At 41.3% G+C, this 23088-nt stretch overlaps 1 long non-coding RNA gene across 1 annotated transcript in view; it reads right to left on the bottom strand.

Moving 5' to 3' along the window:
• Nucleotides 1-23088, bottom strand: part of LOC107309736 — a 76117-nt gene that overhangs the window by 47226 nt on the left and 5803 nt on the right. Inside the window, exon 2 of the long non-coding RNA XR_001553311.2 lies at nucleotides 18854-18925. This is a non-coding gene — a long non-coding RNA (uncharacterized LOC107309736). The remainder of the gene's footprint in view (nucleotides 1-18853; nucleotides 18926-23088) is intronic.

Raw genomic sequence — 23088 nt, 5'->3', positions numbered from 1 at the left:
GCAGTTCTGTGAACATCAGGGGTGCCAGCTCACAAGGAGAAGATGTGGAAGTAGCACAGCAAAAGCCACAATTGCATGACAGCAATGCCCATTTCTCATGTGACCAACAGCAGGCAATCCATGCACAAGGACTGACCAGACAGCAGCATAATGCCTAGACATGGGTACCAGGTGAAGAATGTTGTGGGGTCAAGGCACGTTCACTGTTGTGAGAGGGTCATAGGGCGAAGTCATGCTTGTTAGCTACAGGACAGTAAGAAGCCCATTGCGGTAGATTCTCTAGGGAATGACAAGGGGCCCAGGCATGTCTGCTGCAAAGGAATACATGTGGTGCCAGGGCGAGCTCATTGCCCTGAGACTGACATGGCACAGAAACTTGCCCACCATCAAGGGAATGGCATTGGGCCAAATCATTCCTGCGCTCTCGTGAATGACAGGGAGAGCCCGTAGATGTGGGCTTTCCATCAAATGCCAAGAGGCCTAACACCTAACGCCTAGAGAATGGAATGGATACCAGGCCAGCCAGCTGGTCATAGAATGATCAGAAGAACAGACATTGCTGCCAATCTTTACCCACCAATGGGCAGCACAGATATGACTATAATTCAAAGAATGGCATCGGGCAGAGGCATGACCATTGAAGTAACCAGCTTTTAGTGAATGACAGGAATGCAAGTTGTTCCTGTTGTTCAGAGAACAGAACACTATTAGCAGAAAAGAAAAAAAAAAAAAAGTCTGTAAAGAAAATTGTGGTGGTTTTGTGTAGATTATTTGCTTAGGTTTGGAGGGTCAGAGAAGACAGATGATGTTGAGCTTTTCTCTTCTGTGTAAATCAATTATTTGACTGTTAACAAAAGTCTGGCAGCTGAGTTAGCTTAGGAAATGCCAAAGCTGTGCCCCTCTACAGTGTCTGATACTAAAGACTTGTAAAAGTAAAGCAATGCAAGAAAAAGAAGCAGACAATGAATTTCTCCTAAATTAGGTTTTAGGGATGTTTTCTCAAATCAGGTATCTATAGTATCCATTGTCATCTAAACACAGGGTCATAGGATCATAGGCTTGAATAAGTTAGAAGGGCCTGAAGGAGTTTTTCCAGCTCAACCCCAATCATCTATGAACTTGTGAACTTGTGAGTTTTCAAATACCCTCTCAATACTTTTAGTTTATAACTTTGACACTGCTTAAAACTACAAAGCATTTTAAAATGATTACATGTTCTTCCCTCTTTTTAAATACAAATGTATTTGTTTAAAAATAACTGAACACAGGTTCCACAATGTATGAGAATTAAGGAATTATTAGAAAGCATCCAAAGGAGGGCTACAAAGATGGTGATGAACCTCTGGAAGGCAAGATGTACTAGGAGTGGCTGAGGTCTCTTGGGCTGTTCACACTAAAGAAGAGGAGACTGGGGGGTGGCCTTACGGCAGCCAAAGCTTCCCCACATGATAAGAGGAAAGGCTACCACTGATCTCTCCAGTGACAGGGCTATGACCCAAGGGAACAGTTACGGAGCTGCATCATCAACCTGGGCAGTAGGAAAAGGTTATTGAGCAGTGGGGGGATGAACCCTTCAATTGACTGTCTGAGGTAGAAGTTATGCCACTAAACCAGGTACAGTTAGAGAAGCATTTGAACAGTGCTCTAAGATACAGTGTTTGAATTTTGGATAGTCCTGTGTGCAGGCAGGAGTTGGACTCTATGATACTTTTAGATCCCTTACAGCTTGGGATATTCTGTGTTTCTATGCTCCTACGGTCTTTTTCAGTTACTTGGTCTGGGGAGATACTGTTCTTTTTGTGTCCTTATGTCCCACTTGAAAGCCAGTCAAGCTTCAGAGCTTGTATTAATTCCTGTCTCTCTCCTTCCCTTTCTCTTCCTCTTCTTCCTTTTTTCTGCTTCTTCATCCCTTCCCTCCTCCTTGACTGCACACATCTTCCCCTGATGGTTGTGTACATCTGTGATCACCTGTTCATCTTGTTTCTTTTATGTCCCCTTTTAGAGTTCTGAAGCAAGGAAGTACATAAACTCAGCCATAATACCCTTATTTGGAAGGCATTAGAGAAGCCCCATCTCTTCAGAAGAGCAACTCCAATTTTGCTGACCAGTTCCTTCTTCAACACAGGCCTTCCTAAAGTATGTCTGTGGAAAGTACTGCTGTGAGTTCAGAAACTTCCACACTGGAGTATTGGTTCTCAGCTGATTGGGAAAAGTTGAATTTTTTTTTTTGTGAAATCTCGTGTTTGACAGAAATGTGGAACTGTTAAATCATAGCACACAGATATATCTCAGAGCAAAAAGCAGCAAAACCACTAAATTCCTGCATATATGCTTCGTGCAAGTACAGAGGATGCCCGTGTAAAACTAATTAACTTGGCTTAATAGCACAAAGTTATTAAGCACCCAGGTTCATAAATTAGGCTGCATTCATTGCCTCTCAAGCCAGAATTTTTGTGAAAAGAGCTTCCGTGGGTTACAGTTTCCTCTTGTGCAATAGCTTCCACATCTGTAAGGGTCAGAGATAAGAAAGAGTTTCAATTTGAGAGCATTTTTCAGCATCCTTCCTGAAGGAGAAAAGCTTTCCTGAATAGGCAGGTACAGGCAGGGACATTAATGTCAACCTATCTACACATTGTTAATCTGATGTAATGAGTGTTTCTGGAATGCAATTGCGCTCCCTCCACACCAACACAAAGCAAAATTATTTGCTGTATGTTTAGACATTAAGTTCCTTTCTCAGAGAAGTCAGATAATTCAGTAGAAATTTTACTGCAGAAGAGACACGGTTTATGAATCCGTGTACTCCAAAGTTACACCACAGTTTATATCATGCTCTGTGCACGCACCAGCAAGAACTTAACTCATTGGTACTGCCTTGCTATCCTCCATAAAGCTATTTGTATGGGAAAACTTGGAGATACGCTTAGGTAGATCCAGGTATACCTGTGAAATTTCATTAATTCCATGGTACTTTATTATTTATTATTTCATTAATTTCCAGGATACTTACATTTTAAGCATAACCAAGGCCCTTGACTGGGATTAGTAGAACATAACTTTGTGATAAGTGGTCTGGGTTGAACTAGACTTGCTGTTACATTGGTCTTTAAATATCAGTTACATACGTTGATTACAAAACTCACTGTCAATCCCAATAATATGTTTTCATGTATACAATTATATCACTGAGCAGAAATTTGTGGGTTTGTAATTTTCCTGTGGAGGCTATGGTTAAAGGAAATGTAATCAGACAGAAGTTAAAAATAATGGCAAACCAGAGTATTTAACCTTTCTCTGTGAATAGATCCACAGGCCCATCACTCCTCTGCAGGAAGACAAAAACAGAGACCTTGCTCCCTGTGACATGGGTCAAAATTGTCACAGGGTGAGCATGAGCTTTTCTCTCATCCATGTCTGGGCAGCTGTCTATGGCCTGAAACGATGAGGTCAGAATAAAAAATAAATAAGAGCTAGTAGATAGAGGCTTAGCACAATTTCCCAAAACACCGTATATTTATTTGTCTGAGTACGAATACACAAGGTTAACATTAGTTCCTGTTTTTGAAAATGTTGGCTTTAATCTACATAGACCATCATTTATTCCCTGCCCTGCCCCCTCCATTCCCTCCACTTCTTTAGCAGATGGAAATATCATTTTCCACAGCTAATTTTTTCCAGGTGGAATGTCTACAGACTATAAAACTGAATTTCTCACAATCATCCACAGACAGAATTAAAACCAGAACTTTAAATGAGATAGAATTTAATGTCAGAAAATTCCATTTAAGTGAGCATTAGGCAGTAGAAAACCTGCATGGGGGTGGCTATGAGTTTTCATTTTTCATTTCTGTTTTCATTAGAAAACTGTAAGAAAATGGATAAACAGTGGCCCCACTCTGGCTTTACACCTTTTGCATATGAAGTTAGGCAGTAAATACAGCCCAGGGAAGAGGCTAAAGCACCAAAGCACAGATGTGTATTCAAAATTATTTTCAAGCTTCAGTTATGTTCAGAAGCAAAGTTGCTTAAACACAGCCCTGCAATTCATTCAGCCAGCTACAGACACTTGCAGAGTCACCAGATTACTCCTAATGCAACTAATCCATCCCGTGGCATGGAGTACATCACAGAGATTTAGTTACCACCATCAGTGGGGAAACTAGAGATCTGTGGCCAGAAATATCACACAGATGGGCCTGTTCGAAAATCCTCCGCATCCTGGGCTTTCAAACCTTAAAAATGAATGAAGTGATTCCAGTGTGACCCCTGCTGTGATATAATGGATCCTGTCTGTGTGTGCAGTGTTTGTCATGATTTATCTCTTTGCAGTTCCTTGCTCGTGTAACAGACAGCAATTCTGAAAATGAATTCCTATTGATTAGACATCCTGCACCATTGAGTTCTAGGCAATTCCATTTATTTATTTATTTGAATAAAAGCTTTTAATGAGCCCACTAATTCCAAATGACACTAGCAATACAGTAATTCTTCTTTCTTTTCCTTCCATTTGCAGATGGCAAATATACACTTCCAGACCCTATTGATGCTGCCTGTGGTATGTCATCACCCTTCCATGCACAGAACTACCTGTTAGAAATTAAAACACAAGCAGCAGAAGTGGGGACAGGTGGAAGGGCAGTGCTGAGGGTCTTCTTGCCTTTCTCTGGCTCCCAGCCATGGCGGCAAGTGGACAGGAGCTCCACCTCACAGAGCCAGCAGACCCTCCGCTGAACACAGCTGAGGTAGGCTGCAAACAAGTCACTGAGACCATGCAGCTGGGTCAGAACCAGAGCAAGGACCCTGAATCACCTTGCCCATCTTGCAGAGCAAAACATTATTCTGTGGAGAGAAGGAGTGATGTGCTGCTCCTTCAGCAATGGTGCAGTGCAGGAAGGAATGAGGGGCCTCACAAACAGCCTGAGGCTCATAGCAGCCTCTGTTTCAAAGTTTAAATTTCTCCAGTGCCTTGCAAGGCAAATCTGCTTATCATGGCAATAAACAGTGAGGCAAGAACCCGGCGCTGAGCTGTGCTCTGATGGAAACAAGTAACAGAGCGCTCACTGGAGTCAGTCTATCTTTAAAGGCTAAGAGAGTTTTGCAGAGGTGTTTGCAGCGCATGCATACTAATAGTATTTTAACAGAAATTTTCACCGCATGCCCTGATGCGTGAGAATAGCATGAACATCTGAAAAAATCAACAGGCCACTTCCCCCCAGTGGAGGAAATGAATTAAGCAGTATGTTCTGTAGTACAATGGACCTGACTGAAGGAATAACACAGCTTTTGATATATGATAATTGTAGGAGACTGACACACACACAAAAAAGCAGGCCAAATAAAGTCCTCAAAGGTACCTATATAGAACATATTCAAGGCCTGGAAGTAGCTTGTATACAGAACATCCTCTTTTTATTCAGCCATAAGAATGTGCTTACACTGCATAAAGGACCAGGGATGGGAGTTACAAGTTGCTTCCTGTGATTATTTCCAGCCATAATCAATGCAGTACTGAGTTACTGATTCTGTAAAGAGTCTGCTCTATGCCAGCTATGGAAAAATCAGATTCAAAAAGAGGAAGAGAGAGAGAGAAAAAGAAGAATGACAGAGGGAAGGGGAAGAGAAGGAACTCAAGAAGAACTACACTATTGCAAGCAGAAAAACAGGTTCCTAAAGGATGATTTTGAGATCAGGTGGGCATTTAAATCCTTTAAACAAACTCTTCAGGGAAGTAAATTCGCTACCTTTCTGTAAAAATATGTAGCAGAAAAATGGGCTGTTTATGACATAAACTATCTGTGCTTATAATCGAAATCTGACAGAAATGTAATGTCATTAATGGATGCTGAAATTAAGAAAAAGTAATAAAAGAAAGAAGGGAAAAAAAAGAAAGAAAGAAAGAAAGAAAGAAAGAAAGAAAGAAAGAAAGAAAGAAAGAAAGAAAGAAAGAAAGAAAGAAAGAAAGAAAGAAAGAANAAAGAAAGAAAGAAAGAAAGAAAGAAAGAAAGAAAGAAAGAAAGAAAGAAAGAAAGAAAGAAAGAAAGAAAGAAAGAAAGAAAAAACAACATTGGAGTCAGTCTTCCAAAAGCCTATGAAAATGTAGGCTCGCTTATTAGATGAGTATTTCCTATCCTAAAGGCAGATTATTTCCACAAGAATCAGAATAAGGTTTGACTGTAAGGATGGATTTGAATATTGGCTCCTGCGGTGCTTCCCTTAATTCTGAAATAAGTATAAACATGACCGGGTCTGATGCTATAACATGCTGTTTTTCTCTCTGTGATGGTGGGTGCTGTTACCACCACAAGATGACAATCCTGTCCAACCTGCTTCCTTCCCCACTAACATCTCTTCCCATCCCCTCCCTTTTTCCCCAGCATTCAGAGTTTGGCATTCAAATCAAAGGTTTGCTTTGAAGTTAGTACCTAAAAATGGGAAGTTGATAACTATTTTCCTCTCAGTGCTTTAGTGATGAATTGCTGACCGTGGAAAGGAAATGGCTTTTTTTTTTTTTTTTTTTTCCCATTTTCATTTACATGCAAGCAGTAAAAGTCAGGTTCCACACAGCAGATATGTGCAAATTCATCCAGTGACTGTGTGTGCTACAGCAAATCCTATGGAGATAAGGAGCTAAAGCAGCAGGGGTGCAGCAACATAAGCTTCAAAGCTAGACATGCAATTTAATAGGCAACAAACTTAACAAAGAGCAAGGGGATATTTAACAGGGAGGTGAAATATTTCAGCTATTAAGAAACAGAAAATTGCTGTTATGACCAGAGGTTTAGTGCTGCACTTCAGAAAGGAATGTTTTCATGGGAAGACATAAACATTTACCCAGGAATTGGTTTAACTAATAATTTTATTTTTTTTTTTCCCAAGCGTAGGTATATTCTGAGGGATGAGGATTGTTGTTTCAAACAGAATTACGTGTATGTATATTAGTAATTGATGGTGAATGCACAAGGTGATCATCCTGTTCTTCATAAAGGATGGTGCTTAATCATAAGCAAATTAGACCATGTCAATCTTTTAGGAGGCAATTAATGCAATAGATTTTCTGTGGACTGTTTTCACACTCAAAGGGACTGATTTAACTCCCATCTACCTCTCTTGGGCATAAGGCTTGCTTTCAGCACAGCTACAGATGACTTTTACCACTGTCAAAGGTAACTGACAAGTCCACAATAGAGAGCACAAATGTTCATCAAAAAGAAAAAAATATGTAAATCTTTTTTAAAGAGTTCTCAGCCTTTATTAAAACAACAATTTGAGTAAAGAACTGATTCTGTAAAATTCCTAACATCTAATGATGGAGAAACTGAAAGATATTAATGTTTGTTGCATGCTTCCAGTAATAGCAGCTGAATAACATTTTCCCCAGCCACTTGGATCTTCATTTAGACATTTTATGAAACTGCACCTACATTGCAAACTGGCCTTTTTCTTTCATTTTCTGCAGTTCATTTGTATCCAATCAGGCTGCATCAAGATTCATTGCATTTAATGGGAAATTCACTCTTCTGGATCAGATACCTGTTTTCAATTTGGACAGTATCTGATTCCAATGGCAGAGGTGACAGGAATAAAGAGGAGAGGAGAAGCAACTGCCTATGGTATAGATTTCTGCAATGTTAACACAGCTGCTGGTTTCTGAACCATTAGAATCTTCCAGGACTCTCCAGGTTAGAATTTACTTACATTTTCCAAATTATGATGATGAAAGAAGAAATAAAAAATTAATGGTCTCTGGGCTTATTTGAACAAAAAAATAACTATTGCCTTTCCCTAAGAATAATAATTTTCTACATAAAAGTACACTTGCCACAGCGTCTCTCCAGAGGCACAGCCTTCCTAAGGCACCCATTTCTCCACAATGAAGGTCTGCAAAAGTATTCCTGACATACAGCTTATGTCAGCATCAGGCCTACTACTCATCAGAGCGGGATCGAGTTCAGGCTCATTATCACCTACTGTATCTTTCTAGCCCCAGCTTGTGCATTTAACTGGGAGAACACTGGACATGGCTGTTGTATGAACTTTTTTTTTTTTTTTAATTAAAAGATGTATTGCCTCTGAAAATATTATTTTCCTTTTCAAAGTCATGCCATGCAGTTGGCATATTGATGGAATTCATGTTAGAAAAAACACCTGCACAGATTTATCTGTGGCAGAAATGCGGGTGTTACTATTTTCCTAACAAGCAGAAAGAAAAATAGTATGGTATCACAGCATTAATACTGTAGACTTCTGCATCTGTTCACACAAAAGCAGTCTGTCTAGAGTTCTCTGACCTATTTGAATTACAGCATAAATTAGACCTTAATTATTGCAGGTTATCCTTTTCAACTTGCTTACAGGCATTTGGGAAACATCAGTTCCTATATATTAGTTAAACAATAAAGAATATTTGGGGTCATCTTTGTCTCCCATGTATCTTGTCATTGCATGCATCTGACATACCTACCTTGCAAAGCTGACAGAAGTCACATTTTGAGAAGACAAACAGAAGGGAAGGAAGGAAAGCATTACTTTGAATTCAAAAGAATAAGGCAGGACATCTAAGAAGCCTACTTGTTGGTCTCTAAAGAAACTATTAAATCCTGACCAAGTTTGTTGTGCACCCTGACAAAATACTTCATCAGACTTGAATGACTGTGGCACGTAACCAAGCTGAATGCTGGACAAAACAAGGGAGCAATTCTAATTTGCCCTATGAGATCATGCATATTCAGAGGGCTTTCCAAAGTGTGTAGATCTGCACATTCCCACTCACCAATACACAGCTCACCTATATTCCCTAAATTCAGTACTTTCATTCATCCCATCAGATGAGGAAGCAACAGACACCCTCAAAGTCTCATCTGAGATGTGGCCTCTGCCCTTCCTCAGCCTGTTACAGAAAATGCTCAACAGCTGCTGCCACTCCTAACTACAGCTGCCAATGGGAGATTTGAACAAAGATCCTCCTCTCTCTGACCATCTGTTAGTTCAGAGATGAGGAAATCTACCTTGTAGACCTTGTTTTTGGCCAGCTGGCAACCAATTTTGTTACTCTGACTTTATCAAGAAGCTAGCAAATGCCAACTTCAGGGCTGCTTGAGTAGGCTTTGTAGAGGTTTTCCAGTCAAGAGAGTAATAGATGGCTATCATATTTAAAAAATAAAGTTATGTCTAATTAGAAAGCACTTTTTAACTGAACTTGAAAACAGAGCAAGTTTGACCAAACTCTGGATGAATAGTCAGTGTCCTTTTAAGGAACTACGCCTGGTAAATTGTACTGGATGCAGAAGAATCCACAATCCCAGACCTGCTTAAATATATTTTCTAGACTCTGCCAATTAAAATCCAGAGGAGCCATCTGGGATCAATGGATCCTGGATTCCCTCTTTCTACAACAGATCCTATAAATCTCAGAGGGCTGTGGCTGCTGCCAAGGTCCATGCACCTGCAGACTTTTTCCATCATGTCTTACATAGCAGTGTTTGGCAGGAGCCTTGAGAGACACCTCCCCATTAGGTCCGTCCCATACCAGGCTTGGCGCTAGGTACTCCAAGTTCTATGAGATCAATGGCAGTCCACTGCTCCTGACAGGCTGGAAGTGACTGATGTGATTGTCAGCTTTTCCTCTATTCTGCAGACACCAGTTTTTCTGAGTAATGTTTTCTTTCATTTGGGCTGAACTGGGAGAGCCTGCCATCTGGCAGGTGATGACCTACCTTCAGTCACTTACATCTTCCTCATTTCTTGTCTCAGCTGCAGCAGTATGATACCTGCTGGGAAAACCAAGCAGCAGCAAACACCACATTATGTTTCCTCAGCATCCAGGTGACTATGGGCACATTAGGCCTTCACCTCTGCTCTCTGCCTTGGATGCATAGGGGATTCTAAAACCAACCCAAGGGTTCATCCGGATGGTCCCTAGCACAGCTCCTCAGTAGTCTGCCTACATCTTGGCACCAAAGGCAATAGACAGTGACTTCTCCAAGGAGCAGTCTACAAGGTGGAAGAAGCTTGCCTTGAGGAGATATTGAATTCCATCAGATACTGGAGCCAAGGTGGCTGGGGAGAGAGCAAGCCTGATCATTGCCCAGGGTTGCAGTTTTCCACCAGTAGCAAAGTGGCCAAAGCTATGCTGCCTATGTCCCCTGTGCCAGCCACTCAAGAAGCTGGGGTTATTGCCAGAGGGGCAAGGCCAATACCAGCAGCAGTTGTTCCACTCTTGCCCTCCCTCTGCAGCAGCAGAGCCAGCCATGCCAGCCCTCTGTGGCCTGCCTTGGTCAGCTTCCCAGCTCTGCTTCTCTAGCCTTCCCGTAGCAAGAGCATCCTGGCTCTGACGCTGTTTCCCTAAAAGAGCAAAATTAGATGTTACGTGTGCTCTACAAACGTTTGAGTCAGCTCTGTCCGGAACAACCCCCTCAGGACACCGCAGACTGCTGCTAACCTCATGCCATGGCAAGCAGGTTTCACCTTTTCCTGTCCCCTCTAGAGCAAATACCTAGCAAAATGTATGTTTGCAAAAATCACACTAAAACTATGTTACTTCCTTGAGGAGAAGGGGAAAATAAAAACAGTCTGTGACAAATGTGAGCTGTGTTACTATAGGCTTTACTGGATGGCACTTGTAAACTAGGGAGATTGCTGTACTACAAAATCCTATGTTAAAGAGAAGGATTAATCACTTCACTGTGAAATGCACAGAGAAAGTAGGAAGTAATCACAGTTGTAGTCTCAAAAATGTTCACTTCAGCAGCACTTGTGAGCCAACATAGCTGAGAGAAATGAAGAATAATGGCTTTTTTGTTAAGACACAGGGATCAGAGACTAAGGAGATCTAGATTTGAAGTACAGCTCCAGTGAGCCTTCCTGACTCTGCCTCAAGTTTCGTACATTTCCTTAGGCAAAGCATTTAATCTCTCTGTACTTGAATTCCTCATTTGTAAAATGAGGGTAATACTTCCTTCCTCTGTCTTGTCTTATTAGTGAACCACAGCCGTAAAAAAACTTAGCTACCCAAACTGAATTCAAGTGACTGAATTAAAATATGGATCCTTGGCTCATTCTCTCAGCTGCTGCCAAGAGCAAGAGACATCTGAATTCTGTATATAGATCAGGAAATCCCATACACCTCTGCCTTCTCACTTAATACTGAACATTTGAAGCATCTCAATTCCCTTGCAGGTTCAGCCTTCATCTCTTCTGGGGTTGTCATTTGTGGATCTACTGCAGTTATTGCATAGTAGACAGAAATACATGTCTTCGAGGAAACATACAGATGAATTGTATGTTTAATTGTCTAATAAGAAGAAATTGTCAAAGTGATAGAGTATAGTGGAATTCACTGGATGAAGAGTTCTGTAAAACAGGGGCTGTGCGGTTGCCAAGGCTTTGAAATAGCAGGAGCATGCTTATCCTGTTTGAGAAAATATCATTAAAGGTATTGATCATTGTATAGCCATAATTGAAGTGCTTTGCCTAAAAAGCTAAATGCAGAAAGAAGTGTTGGATCATTAACACATCCTTAAGTTAAATCAGCTATTTTATACCTCATTTTTCAACCCACACACGAGAATCAAAACAAGCATTTGAGGTTCCTTGCTTAAAAAAAGTTACTATGCCCAGTCATCAAAGCAAGGCTGCTCATCGAGAGCATAAAAATGGCTTTTGCAAGAAAATGTTATCACCTTTAAACCACTGTTGATAATACAGGTGGCATTTATGAAAGGTAAAATAATTCATATTAACACAATCTATCTCCAGTGACTGTCAAATGAGATTACAAACCCACTGTCCAGGAAGACATTTTGTCAAAGCAGGGTTTTGTTAGAATAAGGCACGCTGACAAACTGGAGTGACAAATGGACTATACATTTTCTTGTAGCGTTCACAGCAACGGCACTGACACTGTGCATCAGTGCAGAGGTGAACTTGGTAAAATCTGCAATAAAAACAACAACAACAAAGTAATATTTTCCAGAGAGGAAGAAAGGAGAAATCTATGAAAGCATAATTCTCAATGAGTCTACAGGTTCTAATGACAGCATATGTTGGCATATCAAGAGAGTTACCTAATGATCTTATTACACATAGAACAACCATTTCTGAAAAAAAAAAAAAAAAAAAAAAAAGTATGGGATGGAAGAAGGTAAAAAATTAATGAGTGGAAAGGCAAACATAACAATTAACTTTTAGAAACTCAAGAGGTATCCTTCCAAATACCAGAAGAAAGAAAGCAAGGCAAGACAAGGAAATATTATCAAGATATTCTTACACAGAAAAGTGTCATGTATATCAAAAATTACAAAAGACAATGAGGAAAGTATAATTCTAAATAATAAAGCAGTGAAATGTTAATAGCCTGCATGACGCCTCTGGACATAGAGAGAGCCCCTGTCCATGAAAATTGTGTGGTGATTTTACAATTTACAAATATGAAGGAGAACTAATTACAGAAAAAATAGCATAAATTATGATCTTTTAGAAATGTGAAAACATGTCAGAAAATGAGACTGAATTATGAAATATGTCATCTGATGGACAGTATGAAATATAATTCCAAACAGCAGTGGAAGGGCTGTTGCTAATACAGAGAGCCACTGGTGAGCACCAACAGTGAAATTAGTTGTGCATTTCACATCTGAGCTGACATGAGAAACAAAGCCACCCCCATCAGTCAATGTGTTGCGGAGGCTGGGGAAATACTGTATGCATTGAGGTTGTATAAGAACTGTCATCTGGAATATTGCATCACTACAGCAGATATACTGTGTATGGGAAAGGTGCCCACAGGGGATCAACGTAATTCAGGAAGGGCCATGAACTAAAGAAAAGTCACCGTAAAATTCAGGCTGGCTAAATAATGACAAAGACAGGATATTGTGACATTCTACTAGCATTTGGGAAATAGAGATTAAATTTTATTATAACTAATAGTCATCAGCATGCCATGATATGTGTAACTCTGGGTAAATGGAATGAAATTACGAGTGAAATTTTCAGAGAAATTTCAAGAAAAACATCTTGACAGTGAAATATATTAGAATGTGGAGTAGTCTCTCCAGGGAAATAATGAAAGTACTATCACTTGGGACTTTTAAAACTGCACTGAAAGAAAAAGCCCACAATAGATTATCTGGAAGAGAGAACAGTCTTTGAATTGGCCTCAGGGAGCCAAACTGAGTGACTTAATGGGTCTTCTGAATCTCTAATTTCTGCAGGACAGACCATACCCTGTGCTCTTTCTGCATAACAGAGCAGCAAGCTCAGGCAGCCTCCAGCTGGGGTATTTAGTTTCCCACTGTTGATAGTGAGGTGGGAAGAGTGCTGAGCGCTCCAGCTCACATCCCCAGTCACCCTCCTGCTTAACTCCCCTGGCACATTCTCAGAGCTTGTTGAGCAGCATCAGTGGGGACCTGATTAATTTATTTCAGTGTGCTGCAGCCTCTCATCTGGGGAGACTGGAAAAATGTCTTTCAAAGAGCCACTTCTACTTCACGCTCTTAAATTTAAAGGATTCTTCTGTATATAAACATTTGCCGTGGAAAATTAATAAACAGAAGTGGCTGTGACTCTTGGGCCCTACTTTTCTATCTAATTGATCAGATTTTCTCTTTGTTTGAGCACAGAAGCTGATTTTCTTTATGCTGTTTCTTGGTGTGACTTTTCTCATTCTTTGATCATCTAGAGAAAGGTTCAGGTTGTGTTTCACATTTCTTCTTTCCATTTTTTTTCTTTTCTTTTTCTTTTTTTCCCCTCTCCTCAACAGAAACAGCAAAAAGAAAAAAGGAAATAAGAAAAAGAGTCGCTTAGACCAATAAAGCTGTAACCATGGGACAGTGTTTGTAGTGTAAAACCAGTAAACTCAATTCTCTGCTACAACATGACTGTTTTCTACTACATAGCAGCATGGTACAGGAGGTTCTGCTTGTGATTAGAGATTTAATGCAGAAGAAAAGGAAATGTGACTGGAGCACAAGATACTCTTGATACTATACGCATATATAATGAATTTGTAAACTCAGTTAATCTTAAATTCATAGGCATAAAATCAAGCAGTCTTAAGCTGCAATGAATTTGTACCAGAGCTATAAATGGGAAAGTGGGATCACAGCCAGACGCAACCTTTGTCTCTGTTCATTTTGTATTCAACTGTGCTTCAGCCACCTAATAACAGCAAATTTTAAGCATGTGAACATCTTTATCAAAATCATTCTTCCTCAGCAAGTGATTAATTAGTCTGAGACCAGCAGATCGACATAATCTGGCCATTATTACATGTATTAGTGGTTATTGTAAATGAGGAAGGAGGCTTGCTGCTTAGAGGAATTTGCTTTTTTTTTGATTGAGGAGCATAAGAGGAAACCAGCTAGCAGTGCACAGTGACCATGGATATATATACTGTCTTCCTAGCTCCCTTGTTTCATACATCAGAAGTGGACTCCTCTAACCAGGCTTCCCAAATGGAAATCACACCCTCATGTTGCTCGCTGTTCTTCCTGCCTGCCCTTTTCGCTCTTTTAGGTTTCTTTCTGCTCAGCTGTCTCACGTGTTATTCTCAGCCATCCCACTTCCTCCCTGTACTTAATGTAATGTTGAAGTGCTTGACACTTAGCAGGAATAAGGTGCTGAGATGCCGCAGGACTAATTGTTAAGCTCTTCAGTCTCAGTGTGGGTATCTACAAACAGTAAGGGCGTGGACCTTTTCACCCCAGCTAGACCCTGGGTTCACACACAGAATCACACACAGAAAGACCTGGGTTGGAAGGACCTCAAGGATCATGAAGTTCCAACCCCCCTGCCTGGCAGGGCCACCAAACTTCCACAATTACTAGATCAGGTTGCCCAGGGCCCCATCCAACCTGGCCTTGAACACCTCCAAGGACGGGGCATCCACAACCTCCCTGGGCAGCCTGTTCCAGGACCTCACCACTCTCCTAGTAAAGAAATTCTGGGGTTGTAAATGGCCTTGTATCAGGCATTTATCTATTACACACCAGCAATTGGTTATCTTGGAGGAGCAGTCTCTGCTGGTCTTGTCTATTGGTGTTTGAAGGCAAAAGCAATTCTTTCCTCAGTTTCTGTGTCTCCTGGTGGTGTCTCACGTTAGCAAACCTGCTAGAAATGCTGGGATTGAAGCTTGTTGTCAGGACATCTGCTTCATAATTATCTTTATCTATTTCAAATATTTTAGATGGTTTATTCATATTTGGTTTATTTATTTTCTTTTCCCCACCCATTTCATGCTGAAGAACACTGATGTAGAAAAATCCATGAGCTTATTCCTGAGCTTACCAGCACAGATAGTAATGTGACCTAGCTTTCATGGGGCTTTTTTTAAGGAGGCAATTACTGCTCACCCTATTGTACAACTGGGGAGAATGTCGCTATTTGCACTATGGAATAACTGATCTGGGAAGAGAACCAAGGCCCCCAGCATATGGTATTGCCAGTTACTCCAATGATCATATTCGTGTGCTTAGAGCCACATAAAAGTTTTACCTCTTCCCTTGATCTGAAGCAATTTTTCTTCCTCCTTCCTTTTCTCCTGAAGATCACATCAAAACAGCACACCCACCCACCCCCCCTTACACCCCCAGATCATTTGCTGAAACTAAACTAAAAAAAGTAAATTAATAAACAAGGCATGAATGAGCATATGAAAGGTGCTGTGGAGTGTTAGCGGGGCCTGTCTTTGTGGACCTGAAAAGCCCATGATAATGAGCTTCTCCAGTTGGGTGGAGGGAGGCACACATGCCAAGGAGAATCTTGGGCTTCGTATTTCATTAAAGGTTTTGGCCTTTTTCCTTGCTAAAAAGCAGCTTTGAAAAGTGAAAGCGACACAAACTGATCATTATGGTTGAAAGTGCAATCATTAAAAAATCTCTCCTCATTCACAGGCTCCTGACAGCTGGTCGCTGGAGCCTGAATAAATGCAGCCAGTGCCACGTGGATCTGGGGGGAAGACATTCCATGTATCTCTAGCCACAGGGGGCTGTGCCACTGTGCCTCTTGGGCCCCCCAAGCCACCTACCAGCTGGCCACCTCCCAGAGAAGCTGCCACTGCCCCCTACCACCCACGGGACCCCTGCCCATGGACAATGCCCTATTGAGGGGTTTAGGATGCTGAGTGTACTCACTAGTCTGCTTTCTCCCTTTCCCCTTCTCTGCTTTGCTCTCCCCTCTCTGCCCTCTCCAAACCTCTCCCTTTTCTCTAGCAGTGTATTTCCCAGCCAGAGAGCCTTTTGCTGCTCTTGTCCCGCTATCACGCTTCACTGAGCCTGCTGTCCTGGGATTGGGGAGATGCTGAGCTGTATTCATTGTGACACAAAGTAAAAGCGGTGGGTTCCCAGCCTCATGAGCAACAGCAACACTCCTGCATTTAGTAGACTTAAAACTTCTACAACCCACCCGTTTCTGGGGTAGGTTTCTGGACACCTACGCTTCCTCTCAGTGTGTCACTGGCTTGCAGCCAAAGCAATTTTTAATTCTTACATCAGCTGTGTAACCTTATATATTCCCCGCTGAGCCAGACTCTGTGTTACTGTTATTCCAAGGCTTCTGTAGATGCTCCAATTGCCAATAAAGTAAATTTTTTCAAACACTTTGCAGAAAAAAAGTGGTGGGGAAGGAAAAAGAGAAGAGAGAGTGAAATGGAAATCAGCACTGGACTGATTACACATTGCTTGCTAATAAGCAGAGGCTGGAAGTCAGTAAGAGGAAGGAGGAGGGAACCAGGGATAATTATGAGGCAAGAGGAAAGCCAGTCCTACAGGCAACACCAAATGGAGCTCATAAGCAAACATCTGCTCTGAGATGTTTAAGGAGAGAGCAAGGCTTTGTGCAGTTTAAAGAAAGAGGCTGTCTTACATGTATTTAATGTTTCAGACACACTGGGTAAGAGAAAAGTTGCAGAGCATTTATTGCTTTCTTGAAACAGAGCTCAAGACAGGAGTTCAAACTGCTTATGATTTACTTCTGTTAAAAAAAAAAAAAAAAAAAAAAGCTTTGATTTCTCTGTAGCTTTTTTGTTTGTTGGTTGGTTTGGGTTTTTCTTTTTTGTCTTGCTTTGGTTTCTTTTTGTTTGTTTGTTTCAAATAAAGTAGTAAAAGTACAGTTCCCAGGGTATAACATTGATTTGCAGGGAATTTCTACACAGCAAGAGCCACTGTCCTGGGAGTTTACTGCTATTGTGAAGTGACCATCAAGAATGACATGTCAGTGACACTGATGTGACACTGTTAGCATGCAGAATGAAAACAGAGGAAGGTTTATACTGTCAAGTTACAACAGTCGATACTGCACATTAAAAGACTGTGGAATATTGCAAACTGGAAGCACAGGAGTTTTGCACCGTGCTACTTTTGCAAGTAGCATCTACACAAGCTGCTGTGTAGATGCTACTTTTGTGCCTTATAAAATTACAACCTTTCTTAAATGCTTCATTCTTCCTTTCCCTTTTCCTTCCCTTCCTTTCCATCTGCTTCCTTTCCCTTCTCTTTTTCTCTTCCCTCCAATAATAACAGTATGAAGGCTGATAATTTAGGGTTGTTCTTACTATTACTCATATTACAAAATTAAAGCAGACTTCCTCACTGCACAGTCTTTATTTTAAAAGTTCTTTCCCATTTAGAATAGTTCTTTAGACCATAAGAGAGATAATCTGTGATTAAAATGGAATATAGTATTATTTATTTGGCGATTTATAATGGCAGGAACATGGTAACTGTTCTCAGTGTCACCCAAAATTTCTTTCATAGTTGCAGGCTCTGAGCAAACCCATGTACTTTGCAATTTTCAGCCTGGGTGTGAAGATGACAGAAAGAAGGCAGTGGCCAAGAGAGGTGGAAGACTGTGCCCAGGTGACCAGCCACTCTGAGATGAGAGACTGGGAGTGAAATAGGGGATTCTTGATTTTTTTTTTTACACTGAAGTTTCATGTAAGAAACCATAATTGGTGGCATGCAGAACTGCCAGGTAACTTGTATTTTCAAACCACACAATCACAGAATCACAGAATTATAGGAGATGGATTCCATCTCTGGAAGATGGGAAGATGGGAAGATGAGATCACTGAGTCCAGTCCTCCTGCTAAAGCAGATTCCCTACAATAAGTTGTGCAGGAAAACATCCAGGCTGATTCTGAATCTCCACAACTTCTTTGTGCAGATTGCTCCAGTACTCTGCTACCCTCACAGTAATGATCTTCCTCATGATCAGTCAGAACTTTCTGTGTTCCATTTTGTGCCTGTTACCCCTTGTCCTGTCACTGCAGACAACTGAGCAGAGCCTGACCCCATCCTGTTTGCACACCCCCTATGGAAGATAGATAGGCTGCCCTCTCACTGTTCTCCAGTCTTTTGTTCTTACGCAGAGCATTCAAGTCCTTACATTCTACCCACGAGCAATGGACAGATTTCCTTTTTCTCTGAGGAAAAAAACCTCAGCACCTACAAAATGAGGACCATATCTTACAACTACAGGAGAGGAGAGGAGAGGAGAGGAGAGGAGAGGAGAGGAGAGGAGAGGAGAGGAGAGGAGAGGAGAGAGAGAGGAGAGGAGAGGAGAGGAGAGGAGAGAGGAGAGAGAGGAGAGGAGAGGAGAGGAGAGGAGAGGGAGGGGAGAGGAGGAGAGGAGAGGAGAGGAGAGGAGAGGAGAGGAGAGGAGAGGAGAGGAGAGGAGAGGAGAGAAAAGAAAAAGAAAAAGAAAAGAAAAGAAAAGAAAAGAAAAGAAAAGAAAAGAAAAGAAAAGAAAAGAAAAGAAAAGAAAAGAAAAGAAAAGAAAAGAAAAGAAAAGAAAAGAAAAGAAAAGAAAAGAAAAGAAAAAAAGAAAAGTACACTGGCTTTGCTGTCTCCCAACTCACCACAGGCACATTTTGCCTTCTGATAGCAGGTTAGAGAGTTTGGGTATGATGGCATCAGTAAAAGTTGTAGCCCTGAAAAGGAATCAGAAAAGGACATAATGTGAGGAGTACATAACAGGTTGAGTTTTCTCACTACTGAGACATCACCATTGCTATTTTAGCCACAGTGACATCAGCACAGTGCCCTATAAAAATACTTTAAAAAAGGGGAGATTGTAAAAAGGGTAGATAGTGATAGGACAAGAGAGAATGGTTTTAAGCTCAAGGAGGGAAGCTTCAGATTGGATGTCAGGGGGAAGTTCTTTATGGAGAGAGTGGTGAGGTGCTTGAACAGACTGCCCAGAGAGGCTGTGGATGCTCTGCCCCTGGAGGTGCTCAAGGCCATGAAGGGGTCCTGCAACCTTGGTCTAGTGTCAGACCTAGAGGTTGTTGGCCTTGCCTGTGGCAGGGGCGTTGGAACTTGTTGATCCTTGGGTTACCTTCCAACCCAAGCCATTCTATGATTCTAGGATGAAGAACCCCAAAGCACTCCACAATTGAAAGGAAAATAGTCCTGTAATCATTACAGCTGGGCCTCAAGGAAACAAACAAAAGCCAACTTAGAAAAGGCAAAATAATGTTTGGTGGCAAATGGCTCTTTTAGGACCACAGCAAAGCTGCTAATTTGGGATTAGCTGTCCTTTGTTGCCATTGTACAACAGTTATTCACACAAGCCTGAGGCTAGCCCTAGCTTATGATTTGTCTGTGTTTAATTATACTAATGTGGAGACCTGGGTTAATTTGGTTGACACAAACAAATTTTTGTTTCAGCTCAGTAGGCTTGTGAGAACATGTGAGAGTTATGGATGGCAGTAGGAGAGCACATGTATGGCTCATGGCTATCTGGAGATGGGACTCTGGAAGATGGAACCTTCTTCCAGGGTTTCCATCCTGCCTGTTTCCCTAATAAATGTAAGCAAGTGCAGCACTGGGGAAGACTGCAGCTGATGAAGTACTAAAAGCATTGTTTGCCATGCCTCAAGCATCTGCACACCAGCCAGCCTAGTGGGAGTGCTGACAGTGCTTGGACAGCAGGACTTATGTCATGGAGGAGGCATCCAGACCTGTTTTGGCTGTCGTGCTGAAGCCAGTGACAGTCAGTGCCTAGCCAAAACCAAGCTCTCCCTTGTTTGTGCCAGGATTGAAGTCAAATCAGTAAGCTTTAGCTTTTGTGATTGTAAAATTATGGATGTTACGAGGAACATGAAGATTAATTAATGTTTATATATATCAATTTAAGAGAAAAACCCTCTATCCTCCTACCTAAAAATCACTTGTCAGGCAAGCATGTACTATCTTTCTTCTTTTACTGTGCAACATGAAAACCTCCTATGCCTTCACTGAAGGTGATATATTTCTCTGATATCAAGTACTGCCTGCTGTTTGGGTATCCCATGAGAAGGAGAAGCCCTGATGCTGGACTGTGTATGGCATAGATCACCTGGCACAACTTGTTTTTCCCCAAATAAATCAGCTACTTCCTATTCAGAGTGCTCACTTTCCCACTGCACCCTGTTACATGCTCCAGTTAAGTAAGAGAGAGGCTGATGATCAATGCACGACTGCCTTGCCATCCAGCCAGGTGGCACAGTAGAGCCTCAAGTCCTTACTACAGAGGAAGTGAAAAGTCATCTGTTCCATCACTGGCCCTGACTGGAACACTGGAGAGTCTATTTGGCTGTCTCTCTGTGCAAGTCTCTCCAGAAACAGCTTTAAAGTGTCAGTAGCAGGCATCAGAGGTGCAGGCAACATTGCTTCATGCATTCCTTGCCTCTTGGATGGACATCTGGAGCTTATCTTTGTCACACGGGCCACTCAGAAGTTCCCTACAGAAGTCATTTGCGTGGGGCATTAAATGTAGGGACTGCAGCTGACCAGAGATTATGTCAGTAATACTTGCCAGAGAATTTTGTTGAATCCTAGGTCATCTACATCATCACTTCCCTAAGGAAGAATTAATGCATCTTTATTCTTGTATCAGTATTTATCTGATGTGTCCTCCCAGTTCTCCAACGTCAGCAACATTGTAACTGACTTTGAGGGAAATCTAGCCCAGTTCCCAACTGGTAGAAAATATTTTTCACCTTCTGGCTGAGTTTTTCCTGCTGTAACTTAAGATCCTCACTTCTTGTACTCCTGCCTTTCTTATTGTTTTTTGCATCAGCCTTTTACTTGTTTGGAAGCTGTTTTCATGGTATTCTTCTCTCTTTAGGTTAAGTAACTCCAGTGTGCTCTTATTTTCTTCACACATCATGTTTTCTAGACTATTGCTTATTTTGGGTTCTGTCCAATTGTTCCATGCCTTTTTTGAAGGAGTGCCACTCTCTATTGAGGCTGTTGCAGAACTGAATAAGGACACCTTCATGTGTTCAGTGCAGACAAGGCTCCACTACTTGCCTTATGATGATTTTTTTCCTCTTTCACAACAACATTACAACACAATCTGTTTAGAGACACAGCAACTCTAAATGCCTTCAGCAAAACAGCTACCCAGCCAGCTGCTCATCACCCTGCACTCGTATAGCTATTCCTGCCTGAGTGTGGGATCCTCGAAAGCGGAAATCATGGCCCAGTACACTTGCCAATGCAAAGCTGGATGCACACTACACTCATCAAAAAGTGGGTTGTTTCACAGACACACATAAGTTTGCATTCTGGGAATGATTCAGAGGCCTAGCTGAGTTTGGCTTGTATGTAAAGTTTATCTTTTTTATCTGTGCTCTAGCAGGATCTACCCTGCTTGGTATTTCTGATAGGGCAGGTTTGCTATAAAGTAATGTAGAGACGGTGTAGGTTTTAGAAATGGGAGCCAGGAAAATAAAAATATCTGTTGAATGACAGATCACTGCTCCTCCTGAGTAGGCACAGGAACATGACCAAGATCCCTTTCCATAGCATCCTCCTTTTGTTACTACTTTGAGTTTTGGTGACCAAAGGGAGACAGAAAAATTATTTTGGGGAGGTTCCATTACAATATCTTTGTACAACATTTGTATGCTTTGCTTTTAATAAGAAAACTGATTGCCTCATGTCAACAGTTTATGGGCTGGTTCAGCCCGGTTCTGTGACTAGTGGGGCAGAGGGATTTCACAAAATCCACACCTCCAGAAAAGGGAAACAGGGGACTCCAAAATAATTAAAAACAGCGGCAACAATCTGAGGAGAAGCAAACTAATTTACTAAATATGGTATCGGAATGCAAGATAACACACTATAATACAATATAATTAGAATTGAAGCTAATAAATCAAATATAATGAGAATGTATCTGAAAGCTGTAGATCTTACAGTAATACTGAAGTGATGCGAGCAGTTGGGATGGGCTAGAGCAAGCAGAGGAGAAGAGCGACAAAGAGAAAAGCCCGATAAGTTGACCTTGCTAGCAGTTCTATCTATCTCCTCTCTGACTGTAAAGGCCCCTGGGGAATGTAGTGGGATTGTCACAGAAGCGTGAAAAAATAACATTCATATGAAATACTGTCTCAGACTGCCAGAGCAGAGATGATAGGTTTCCAAACCTCTCTTTTCCCCCTGGTCCAAAGTGCATTTCCCATTGCATCAAATACAGTGTGGAAGGAAGCAATGATTCCTCTAGCTTGGAGGAAAGAAGTCAAAGTTGATGCAAGCCACAAGGAAGCATGTGGTGTAATGTTATCTTCACCTTCATCTCAGGGTGGTCAAAGTGTGTACAGACTGTTTTGGGTAGGGGGATCTGGGACTAATCACATGCCATTATTCTTAATTTGGAGTTGTGGAAAGGGATAGGCTTCTTGCTAGCAGGTTTTCTCTGTCTAGCAGACTCAGCCGTTGACAACAGCAATAGACTTGCCACACACTCTCCAAGTAGTGAGCATCTTTTTCTTTGCAAGAAGTTCTTTTCTTCACAGTGGGGGTAGGGAGACAATGGACATTACATCATTTGTGTTCTACCTTTTTCGTTCCATGAGTTGTGCTAAATTTGAAGTTATTTCCCACATGAGTAATACCTGGATAAGTTACGGCTTACATAGGCTCAATGCTTGAAATGAAAAACAGATTGCTTTGCAGATTTGAATTATCTTCCAGTATTTCATGATATATATTCCAACTTCATGGGTTACTATTGTTATATATTTCATAGTTATGATTGCCACAGTCTCAGACTTCTTATTATCTTCAAGTGCTATCCAGCTATAAATGCCAAAGCACTCCAGCA

Source organism: Coturnix japonica, chromosome 2, assembly GCF_001577835.2.
Source record: "Coturnix japonica isolate 7356 chromosome 2, Coturnix japonica 2.1, whole genome shotgun sequence".
In the NCBI taxonomy this organism is placed as follows: domain Eukaryota; kingdom Metazoa; phylum Chordata; class Aves; order Galliformes; family Phasianidae; genus Coturnix; species Coturnix japonica.
The sequence above is the reverse complement of the archived record's forward strand: the minus strand, read 5'-3'. Positions and strand labels throughout refer to the sequence as shown.